This window comes from Pinus tabuliformis, chromosome 3_2 (assembly GCF_031772625.1).
Source record: "Pinus tabuliformis cultivar Carrire ecotype Pingquan chromosome 3_2, CPIR1, whole genome shotgun sequence".
NCBI classification, from domain to species: domain Eukaryota; kingdom Viridiplantae; phylum Streptophyta; class Pinopsida; order Pinales; family Pinaceae; genus Pinus; species Pinus tabuliformis.
The window spans coordinates 410,944,338-410,957,168 of record NC_142302.1 but is presented as its reverse complement, the minus strand read 5'-3'; positions in this window follow the sequence as shown (position 1 = coordinate 410,957,168).

The following is a 12,831-nucleotide window of genomic DNA, read 5'->3' as shown; positions in this document are numbered from 1 at the left end:
GTTCACACATGAGGAGAGAGTAATGATAATAAAAATATCGACAGGAAAGCTTTAACCTCTACGGATGTACAAAAACATGCCACCTGACGTGAACTGACTCTTTGAAAAACACAAAACCATCTTTCATTAACAACTGGTGTATCATTCATTAATTATCATTAAAGCGCGTATCCAGTTCTTGGTTTACGGAAATATTTTCTTGAATGTTGAGCCGGAGAAAATCTGCGATGGAATTTTTCTGCGATTCGCATCGCAACATCACAGTATCGCATTATCACATTATCGCATATTTCATTAAGATGTGTTATCACAGGGTTTCTCGATCGCACTATCGCAAGATCGCGGATCGCAGTATCGTGCTATCACAAGATCGCGGATCGTTACAATCGTTAAATGGTTATGTATTTTTCATGCGACATTGCGATATGCGATATCCGCTATCGCATATCGGATATCAGCGATTTTTAAAGTTTTCCAATGTGAGCGTTTCTTAATGCATGCGATGTGATGGAATTCGCGTCGCACTTTCGCAGTTTATCATTTTTACTCATAAGGAAATGTACTATCATTCTTTGCGCGATGCGATGTTTTCTTAAGGAGTAAAATACACGAGCCTTAATTGAATTTTTTGAATTTTACTAAGGGTCCCCACTTATCTAGTGTTATTGCTAATACTAAATAAGGAGGAGGGTTGTTGGTGGCCACAACAATTGGCGATTCACTTGGAAGAACCAGTTATCTCTGCTTTTCTATTGAATTTTTTCAAACTTCCAAAACAGAAAAATTTTCAGAAAACTAAACTTTGTTATGGAAAGATAGAGTACATTACGCTCTAAACCATCAATGATATTTTGTTTCAACCATTTTCTACTTTGATTATTTGCTTCCTCGGGCTAGTCCTTGTATTTACATCAGCCATTACTTGGTTTTGTAAAGATAAAACAAAGTCTCCTCTGTAAACCAGTTTTAAATATGCTCATTTGTCGTAGGTAGAGCCTCTGCTGCTAGCAGGCGTTTATAGCCTCGATAGGGTTACCTGTTACCCAGCAATGATCTTGTATCCTACTTAAGGTGACCTACAACTTTCAAAGAAAAATCCATATCCACACTTATTGCTTTGATTTTCTTTTTATTCTTAAAGAACAATGTCTTGGTTTGGTAGCCAAATTATGACACAGTCATTCACTTGATTTATAACTTTGCTGAATAAGTTGGCTCGTGATGAGACCCCTTGTCTTTTGATTGCAACAATCTTGATTCATTGCCCTATTGTGGTGTACAGTATTGGCAAAGTCAGCAAGTTATAATATCTGTGATAATGATAAGCCAGCTCGTGATGAGACCTCTTATTCTTCAAGATAAAGTGTATCCTTGGGTTATTCCTCTGAAAGTTTCTATTTCCTTAGTAGGGAGGAAGTCATTGTTTCCTTAAGATAGCTCTAGACGACAATAATAGAGTTTTTGGAAACATCTGTTCTACAGAGAATCTTTATTTTTTTATTGATACCTTTCATTGTACTGAGATAAAACACAATTTCTTCACTAAAGGTTGCTTTCATCAAATTTTTTGAAGTTGAAACTAGTATCATATCTAAGCTAAAGTTTTTTAACTATATCTATCAATAATAAAGATCAGTTTTCCAAAATATTTGCTATTTATACAAGCAAAAAGTTCAAAATCTGAAAGAGAATTGGTGTCTTTTTCGTAAATGCCTAATGTAACCACTCACAACTGGTTTTATTATGAAAAACAAAAACAACTATTCTACAAAAATAGAAGAATAATCTTCTATGGAAAATATTTCTTGAGAATTTGTCCATTAACAGGTAAAGGATCCCTCTTACCTGCTAAATCCTGTAACACAAACGTTTATGGACCTACGACTTCTACAATCTGAAAAGGACCAAGCCACATCCTTTGAAATTTTGTATGTTTTCCCTTTTCTTCATGAGCCTTGTCCCACTTTAAAACTAAATCTCCCATCTGAAAATCTTTTCTGGTCATTATGTTTGAATCAAAAGAGGATTTTACTAGTGCTTGATGATGAGCATGCGTTTTCCTAGCTTGTTCTCGTTGTTCTTCTAATTTAATTATTTCCATTTGTCTTAGTTGTAAGGAGGAAGTGGGTACTTCATCAATGTATTGTACTAAAGACAAAGAGGGAATTGCTAAGTGAGTCGGAAGAACCACTTCTTTCCCATAAACTAAATTAAAGGGAGAAGTGCCGATAGAAGCTTTTTGCGTTATCCGATCTACCCATAAAGCATATATCAAAGCCTTGTGCCAATTTTTATGATTTTGATCAATTGTTCTTTTAATAATCCTGATTAGGTTTTTATTTGTTGACTCAGCTAACCCATTACCTTGTGGGTAGTAATTGGCTGAATATTTAAGTTTGAATCCTCTTTTAAGTGCAAATTCAGTCATTGCATTTCCAGAAAAGTATGATGCATTATCAAACATTAATGCGGATGGCAATCCAAACCTAGTGATTATAAATTGATATATGAACTCAATGATATTTTCAGAATTAGCCGTCTTGAGTGGAACTGCTTCTACCCACTTAGTAAAATAATATGTTGCTGTGAGGATGTATCTATGTTGCTTAGAAGAGTGAGGAACGATCTCACCTATTATGTCCAAGCCCCACTGACTAAAAGGTTGCTCGATGTTTACTGGTTGTAGTGGCAGGGATGGCTTCTTTTGTCTTCCAGCAGTAGTTTGGCAGACTTGACATCTTCTCACGTAACTGTGCGAGTCTTTAAACAACGTGGGCCAATAATATCCTGCGCGTAAGATTTTATGTGCAGTAGCATCTCCAGCATAGTGTCCACCTGCCAGCCCATCGTGGAGTTCCTGCAAAACTTTTTCAGCTTCAGCTTTCTCAAGGCACCTAAGAATAACATAATCATAATTTTTTCTAAAAAGAATATCATTTATGAGCTGATATTGCTTAGCTTTCAACCTTAGAGCTCTTTTCTTAGTATGATCAAGGTGTGAAGGAGCATACTCGTTCTTAAGATAATAAATGATATCAGCATATAATGATTCTGCATCGTTTAGGCTTACCTCACACATTTGTACCTCTTCAGATGGAATTTCAGAAATTTGCGATGCTCGAGCCAGCATTTTGCAGAAGCCTTGACCTCTTACAATGTTTGCTGGTTTAATCTCAATATCATATTCCTGTAAGGCAGTAACCCAATTGGCCCTTTTCTCACCCACATCCTTCTGTACTAGAAGATTCCTTACCGCTGGAAATGGTACTATGATCTTAGTATGGGTTATAAGTAAGAAAGGTCTGAAGTATTTGACCACTTTGAAAACAGCATAAGCCTGTTTCTCCACGTTTGAATAATTTAGTTCAGCACCCTGTAAATTTGAGCTAAAAAACGCAATTGGAGCTTCCGCTTTTTCTTGATTTGCTTGAGTTAGAATTGCAGCATATGACTTATCTGAGGCAAATGTGTATAAAATAAAAGGCTCTGAAAAATTCGGAGTTGTTAAAGATGGAGCATTAATAATAACTTGTTTGATCAGGTTGAATGCTTCATGTTCATCTTGACCCCATTTAAAATTTGAATTCTTTTTAATCATGGTTTGCAAAGGAGACACAATTCGTGAAAAATCTGGAACGAATCTCTTTACAAAATTGATCTTACCAAGGAAAGATTGCATGGCTTTTTTGTTATGAGGTAGGGATATTTCAGAAATTTCTTTGATTCTGTCAGGATCAATGTGAATACCGGATTTTGACACTATGAATCCTAGAAGTTTCCCTTCACTTAGCGCAAAAAAAGATTTCTTTGGGTTAAGTGAAATTCCATACCTTAAACATCGTTGAAAGATTTGTTTCAGGTCTTTGAGATGGTCGCTTCGCTTCTTCGAGTACACTGTTATATCATCCAAATAAATTACTACAGATTTATTGACTAAACCTTTGAATGCAATGTCCATGGCTCTCTGAAATGTGGCACCAGCATTAACCAAACCAAATGGCATCTTTAGATATGCGTATGTGCCCCATTTAGTTCTGAATGTGGTTTTCAACTGATCATCAGGATGTACCAACACTTGATTGTATCCTGAAAATCCATCCAAGAAAGACATTAATTCTGAGCCCGCTACTGCCTGCAGTATCTGTTCCACAGGTGGTAGAGGAAAATTATCTTTTTGACAGGCTTTGTTAAGGTTCCAAAAGTCAATGCAAATCCTAATATCTTCGTTTTTCTTTCTAACAGGTACCATATTGGAGACCCATTTGGAATGTCTGATGGGAAATATTATCCTGGCTTTCAATAACTTATTGAGCTCAGTTTTTATCTGATTTTCTAAATTGGGGTGGATCTTTCTCAGCTTTTGTTGGACATGTTTTTCATTATCGATCATGGGAATAGTATGCTGGATGATGGAAGTGTCGTATGTTTTCAGCTCATCATAATTCCAGGCAAAAACATTTTTATATTGTCTCAAAAGACGAATATACGCTAGTTTCTCTTCGGGGGCTAGGCCGAGGCCTAGATTAATGTTTTGTGGTTTAGCATCGGTCCCTAGGTTTACTAATTCGTAGTTCAAGGTTGAACTTTGGAGTTTTGAATTGGTAGACCTCTTAAACCGATCTTTCAAATCGTACAAGTCTTCTAACTTGACCACCGACTTAGGTATAGCATTATTAGTGCTATTTTGTTGCAATTGTTGATCGTGCTGGTCTTTGTCAATTATTTGATTGGAGTAGGATCCTTCAGATGTGAGGAAATTTACGATATCAGGATCGTCATTGAATACTCTCCAATTTGTGATGTTGTCAGGAATGGACGGTTTAAAGATTAATTCTATTGAGAATCTATCTGGACTAAAATCTTCGGACGGAATAAGCTTAGAAGCTACGTTAGCCAAAAGGTCTGCACTTGCGTTTTGGAGCCTGGGGATTGAATAAATATTAAACGCTATGAAATGATCAGTCAGATCTTGTACTAAGGATTGATAGTGTTTTAAATGACCTGATAAGAAATGTATAGTGTTATGTACCTGTTTAACCACAATATCAGAGTCTCCAAAAACTTGGAGATACTTGACGTCTAACTCGATTGCTTTGTACAGGCCTTGAACCAAAGCCTCGTATTTTGTTGTATTGTTTGTGCAATCGAATTCGAGTCTGCATGTGAGCATGATTTTATCTCCTTCTGGACTAATCAGAACGCATCCTGCTCCTGCTCCTTCGTTAGATCTAGAACCATCAAAAAATAATTTCCAAAACAAAGATTTATTTACAGGTTTATCTAAAAAATTGATACATTTCGAACTATCAGTTAGAGAAAAATTTCGACTTGGGACAAAACAGAGTGTTCTAAATAGGGTGACGCATGAGCATTGAAATTGCCGAGGAAAGAATCTACCGAGTAACCAATAATGCTGCTGTTATACGCTACTGGTTCATTTTCTCCCTCTAACTTCGTTACTATGTACTTTGGTGTAGCTCTCGTTTGACCTTTATTTGATTCGGTTTACCGTTGTAGGGAAGCCACATGTGCGACCAGTCGGTTGCGAAGTATCCATGGAGTTTTTCTGACCAATCCCTGCTAAGAATTAAGCCATAGAATTCTGGGATATCGGCAACTAGAATGTCAATAACCTGGCATACCTTCGGGTTGGATGACAACCTTATGGTTACTTGATTTAGTTCGCCAATCACTTCGACTTGAGATCGATCTAGCTGAACTATGCGCACTGCAGATTTTTGTGGTTGAAAATTTAACTTGGCACATATAGATTTGGGTAAAATATTCGATGAAGCACCGGAATCTACCAAACAATTGTGCACATTTTTATTGAAGATTACATAAGTAAGGAGAAATGGGGGAGTGTGAGATTTTGATCTTCCTCCAATTAGGGCGATGTCATTTGGATCAATCTTATTGATTGCGTTAGTTGGAGGTCTTCCCATGTTATGGGAAGCTTGAGAAAGTACAGCGGCAGGCAAAGGTGCAACTAGCACGGCATGTAATTCTTTCATCATTATCTTTTGTTGATGTTTCAACTTGCTCAGTTCGTAAAGGGTGATGTTAGCCCTAGTCTTCTTCATGTCTTCAATAATATTGTACTCCATTTCATCCGACACTATCAGTGTTTTAGATGGAGTCGTTTCATCTGTTTGGACTGGGCTGGTTTGAGTCGCTTTAGATATCGTTTTCTTTGTTGCAACTTTATCCTTTATTGCAGAGCTTGCTCTCTTCGGCTTAGGGATAGTTTGGGAAGGATCAAGCTGATTTTTGCTTCGTGTGCTAACTGGAAATACTTCTTGATCTTCTTCTTGTGGGAGGATGAAATCCCACATTCCTTGTAATTCCACAACTTCTTCGTCATCAGTATGCCCTTCAGTGGCAATTTCCTCTTCTTCTTCCTCGGATTCAACATTTGAAATGGCATTGGGTGGCTTTGAATCCGTTGAAGGACCTCTTTTAAAAGCTCTATAGGGATTTTTTGAAGAAGTTTCTGCTACTTGCTTTTTTATGTCGACCATTTCATTGGACATGGTCTTTAGAACTTTCTGCAATCCTTCCAAATCAAATGGATCTTTTGCTTGTTTCTTCTTGGAGTCTTCCTTGAAGGTGACTTTTTTGGATTTACGTTCCTCTATCGCGGATCTCTTTTCCAGGGCTATTATTCGTTTCTCTATTGCTATCGCTTCTTTCATGTTATCAGTGAAGGTTATTTTATTGGCCCTGTCCACGAAGATTGCTATGTTCGATGGTAGAGCGGTAATATACCATTCACATCGTACTTCTTCGTTGGGCTGGGAAGCAGTAGGAATTTTGTTGAAAATTTTGTTGAAACGTAGATTGAAATCCTTGATAGGCTCTCTAGTTTCAACTTTAAGATTGGATAGATCATTGATTAGCGTTGTCGTAGACCTGTCATCACCAAACTTGGTTAGGAATTGGTCCTGGAAGATGTCCCAACTTGTGATGGATCCGGAGGGTAATGAAAAGTACCATGACCCGGCTGTTCCTTGTAGTGTATAAGGAAAAAGGCGAACAACAGCATCTTCATTAGTAACCCCATTGAGATTAATGGAAAGCATGAAGTTGTTTATGTGCTCTTCTACTAGCATGCCTACCTCGGGATTGAATTTAGGCAGCCATTTCTCAGGATGGGCCGGTATTTGACTCAAGGGTGTAGGCATTAATACTGCCCCAGGGTTATTCCATGGAGACTGAGCCATTGTTGAACTGCTAACAGAGGAAAGTGCAGAATATGATCCCTGCGGCGGGGAGGATGAGGATACTACGATTATAGATGATTGAAGAGGGGTTGTGGGGGGTTCCAGTGGACGAATGGACAATGATCTAGAGTGGAGGTGTGGATGGTTGACTTCGCAGTGAAGTAGTTGAGATGGACGATGTTGACGAAAGAGTCTCACTGTCAGACTCTTTAGGTGATTTCCTTGCTCTTTTACTAGTGGGAAGAGGTAATTCAGTTGGTTGGACGCCAAACTTTTCACTCTTTAGCCTGGTCAGGGGATGAGTAGGGTTGTACTGCGAAGTCACGCTACCTTGAGATTTATCAGACTCTGAGGAGAAATGGAAAATCGTTGAAGTTTGTGAATCAGGGATTCGACTTCAGGAAGTTCAATGGTAGATTGTTCTGAAATATCAGGGTGTGTACTCGAGCGACTTCTGACTCTGGATTTAAATGTAATGGAGAAGTCGGGGGAGATGATGAGGGTGATTTACTCTCAGAATGGTATTCAGATTTGGATTTACTTGCCATTCATAGTTCAGGCCCTCCTTCTAGCGCCAAATATGTTGAAGCCTCGAAAATCAAGTCGACAACAAGGGGGATACCAGCCCGGTCCAGACCTTGGTTGGCACCTCCTTATCTGTTTGGTATAGTGGGTCCGACTGGGGATAATGGGACCAGTTTCCCAATTTATGAGTGTGTGTGTGTAGAATTTGATGTTGCTGATCTAACAGTTCCTATCTAAGAGATTCTAATTCAAACTTTAATCTAATTCTATGCTATTGTAATCTAATAAACAGCACATCTAAATCTATACTAACCCGGGGTATAATTCTTCTATTATGTGATCTAAAGAGATTTCAAATAACAACTGGTAATAAAGATCATTCAGCGATTATAAGAAAGGAAATCAATCAAGATGAACCACTTCGCATAAAAAGTTAGGCAAAATAGTTGTGAACAACATATCGCATAATGAGCTATTCATACATTAGGCATAAATAAATAGCTATCACCGTACAAAATTTCCAAATGATAACTCAAGCATTCATGCAATAATACATAAACAACTAAATATTGTATATCACTTTAACATATAAGCAGAAATGGTCAAGAGATAAAAGTACCATTTGTGACTAGTCCTACAAATAAGCTTCAAGCAACAATTATTTACCTCTCCTTGCTATAACATCCACTAAGAGTACAGTAGTGAAACATCAGTAGCAGATATCAAATGCAAACATCAACAAATCTTGATCCATTCATTCACCAAAACCTCCTCTGAGGGTGCAAAAGTGCATGTTCTGAGGAGGAGTTTTTGATAAATTTATGGACCCTTCTCTAAATGCATGAGAAGGGTTTAAATACTACAAACTAAATAACTTAATTACACAGATTCAGGATACGGTTTAAATGACCGCCCTTTTTCTAAGCAAAACTATTTCTAAAAATTAAATCTAATATCTAACTATTTCTGCATTTGCTCCTTAATGTTGCAAGCATTCAATATTTGCCTGGGTAGAGTCGGCTGACTGTCTTCTGCTTTTGGTTGAGCTAAGCAAACAGAAATGGTAAGAGCTGGCACCATTTTTCAGCTTTATGTTTCCAGTTTGTTCTTTACCATTGCTTTCTTGCGTTTTCCGAGCTTACAAGTGACTGAGCAGTTAGAGGCTTTGCTTTTTTCAGCAATTTTCTCAGCGATGCGCGATTAGCTAATCGCGCATCGGAAACTGCCTTCGTTCTTTGATCCGGGCCTCTCTGATGCATTTTTCACCTTTAGCGCCTTTTCCTTCACCGGGTATAAGCTTCAAAATTTTGTAAACATACCGCTTTCGTGAGCTTCTGACCTTGAGTGTAAAACCGCCTGTTGATATCAGCAATGTTCAACTACTCATTCAACCATGACTGTGAATGAAAGATCTGTAATGGATAGCTCAGCAGCGCTCTGTGAATCTGCGGCTCTGTTGCATGTGGTATCCGTTTATGATGGCATTTCTTCTCTGTCTCTGAGCATTGGAACTTTACCCTTTTCCTTCATGGCTTTCTGCACATTGCTTTGTGTTACTTCTGCTTTTCGTTCCTGCAGTTCACACATGAGGAGAGAGTAATGATAATAAAAATATCGACAGGAAAGCTTTAACCTCTACAGATGTACAAAAACATGCCACCTGACATGAACTGACTCTTTGAGAAACACAAAACTGTCTTTCCTTAACAACTGGCGTATCATTCATTAATTATCATTAAAGCGCGTATCCAGTTCTTGGTTTATGGAAAGATTTTCTTGAATGTTGAGCCGGGGAAAATCTGCGATGGAATGTTTCTGTGATTCACATCGCAGCATCGCAGTATCGCATTATCGCATATTTCATTAAGATTTGTTATCGCAGGGTTGCTCGATCGCACTGTCGCAAGATCGTGGATCGCAGTATCGCGCTATCGCAAGATCGCGGATCGTTACAATCGTTAAATGGTTATGTATTTTTCATGCGACATTGCGATATGCGATATCCGCTATCGCATATCGGATATCGGCGAATTTTAAAGTTTTCCAATGTGAGCGTTTCTTAATGCATGCGATGCGATGGAATTTGTGCCGCACTTTCGCAGTTTATCATTTTTACTCATAAGGAAATGTACTATCATTCTTCGCGCGATGCGATGTTTTCTTAAGGAGTAAAATACACGAGCCTTAATTGAATTTTTTGAATTTTACTAAGGGTCCCCACTTATCTAGTGTTATTGCTAATACTAAATAAGGAGGGGGGTTGTTGGTGGCCACAACAAAAGCATTGAGTGATATTGTACTTGTGCAGAGATTGTTTGGGTTGAACAAGCATTAATGTTTTTCTCAGATCTTCTCATTAATGCAATATATAGATAGTGGGGCTTTGAGCTGAGGCTTTCCCCAAATAAATTATTGTGTTATGTATGATTGAAATTCTTCCTTTTCTGCTTCACGATTTCATCGATCGATTTTCGTTTCCGCTGACGAGTAGAGTAGATTCGAGTCAATGCTGACGAGTAGAGTAGATTCGAGTCAATTGTTTTACCATATCAACATCTGCAATTTGAATCTACAATAAAAATATACACTGAGGATGTATGTGATTCACCAGTAGAGAATATGGGAGGAGTATCTTCCATTGGTTGAGTTTGCATACAACAACGCTTATCAAGATTCATTGAGGATGAGGCCTTTCGAGGCACGGTATGGGCGGAGTTGTAACACTCCCATCAACTGGAGTGATCCAATGAACAGGTTACTTATAGGACTAGATATGCTGGTAGACATGGAGCAGGAAATGCAGGTTATAAAGAAGAATCTCAAGGCAGCATAGGATAAACAGAAGAGTTTTGCATACCAACACAGGGCATTCAATGAGTTTCAGGTTTGGGAGCATGTGTATTTGTGCATCAGGCCCAAGAGGATTTCTTTGAGGATTGGATCATGTGCCAAGTTGGCACCACAATATTTTGGGTCTTTTGAGATCCTTGAGAGGATTGTACCAGTGTCCTACTGACTTGCACTACCTCCAACAGTGAAAGTCCATGATGTTTTCCATGTTTCATTGCTTAAGGATATAAAGGAAGTTGATCATGTTATTGATTTATCTGTATTGTAGGTGGAGCAAGAAGGAGAATTCCAACGGAGCCTCAGTGCATATTGTAGCGGAAGCATCTCATGCTCGGGAACAAAGCCATAGAGAAAGTTAAAGTGCAGAGGAATCACTTTGTGCCCAAAGAAGCTACATGGGAGATGGCAAATCAGATGTGGACCATGTATCCTTCTTTGTTTTTCGATGGAGGCAAAACAGTTTCGGTATGATGTTTGGTATATGTTTGGCATATGTTTGTTGATGTTTTGGTATTTGTACATATGTCTATGGATGTAAACACCGCCATGAGCTAAGTTATAAAGCTTCAATAAGCGGTAAGGTTGTTATTTTGTCATGTTCTCATGATGTTTTGCTTTTGAGTAGGTCATTCATTATAAATACTGCAAGGAGCTAAGTTATAAAGCTCCATGGGAATTATGTTTGCTTTTCAGTGGTTTTGTTGAGGTCTTGATGTAGTTTAACACCAAGGACGGTGTTCCCCAAGGGGGAGGGGTATGTAACAACCTTTGTTAAAAGTTAATAAAGGAAAAATAAGTCCACGGTTAAGAGGCACTAATTCCAATCTGAATGTTGGGAAAATATCCTAGTGGGCATCACTAGATGTGTTTATAAAGGAAATTGGCAAAGGCAATGGCTAAGGAATTAAAAAGGTAAAAAGGAATTTTTGCCATATTTATTTATGAAAATAAAGGAAAATAGGAGGAAAAGAAGTTGAACGGTCACAGGTTGCATGTGAGGAGGAAAATGAAAGAAAATAATGGAAATCGAAGAAAATAGAGGCCTCATTGATAAAAAAAGGCTTTTGAGGATCATTTTGTAACCTTTTGTTAATTCAGTTTTGGATCTCTCTCATTATTCTCTCTCTCACACACCCTTGGACACTTAGAGTTTTCTTGTAGCATTTTAGCTTTGAAGTAAGGAAGGAAAAAGCAAGCAAAGGAAAGGAAGGAAAGCAAATATCAAGCAAGGAAGAGTAGGATCAAGCAGCTTCAGCAGGAATACTTGCAGGCAACATATTACATGTGTGATTTCCTAGCTGGTTTTGACATGCATGGCTTTGCATGTTGGTATATGGTTCTCTTGTTTTCGGTGGCATGGTTTTTCTAGGTTATGATAGTGGTTTTCAGCATAGCCTTTTCTTTTTCCGGATATCCATGGTGTGATGGGATCATTTTCTTTGTTTTTGAGCTTTGGAATTGCCAGATGGTTTCAGAATTTTGGGCAGAGGTGGTCTCAGGAAAATTCCCAAAGGCCCAGGAATCCCTTGACCAGTTTTGGCGAGATTCACAGTAAAGCCTAAGGGCGGAGTCTCGGTTTAGGGCCTAGTAATCCGGTGTGGATTAGGTAAATCCTAGGAGACTGGTGTCTTGGTTTAGGGCCTAGTGATCTGGTGTGGATTGTGATAAAGCCTGAGAGACAAGGTGATGGAAAATTTCTCAAGGATAGTGATGGAGTCCAAAGGCATTCCTAGATCGGTTTGGTTTTGTGATCTTAGTGCCAATTTTGGTGAGATCATGGTTTGGTGAGGGTGTAGGTGGTTTAATCTCTGGATTCCCTTGGTCGTTTTTGGATTGATTTATCCATGAGATACCATATTCATGCTTGGAATATGGCATGGGGGTCACTAGATGAAAGAAAGATTTGGTTCAGCCATGTCTACGGTGGGGTGGTACGTGGAAGTCCCGGACCTGGTCAGCTTTGCCTATGTTTAATAAAAACTAAGTTCTCTTGATTTTATACTTGCTAATATGTGGCTTTAATGGATGTTATCTCATTGTTAATTTCATGGTTTAATGTTGGTTATAAGCTTGGTTATAGGACTGGTTATTGTCATGGTTATTTCATGTATTTACTTGTAACTGAAAGGATAATGGATGCAAGACCTAATTGATGTCAAAAAAATTAAGGGAAGAGGGCGGTGCTCCTTCTTTTCAAGTCTCATATGTTTTATCAGTCTTTTTATGTTTTGTC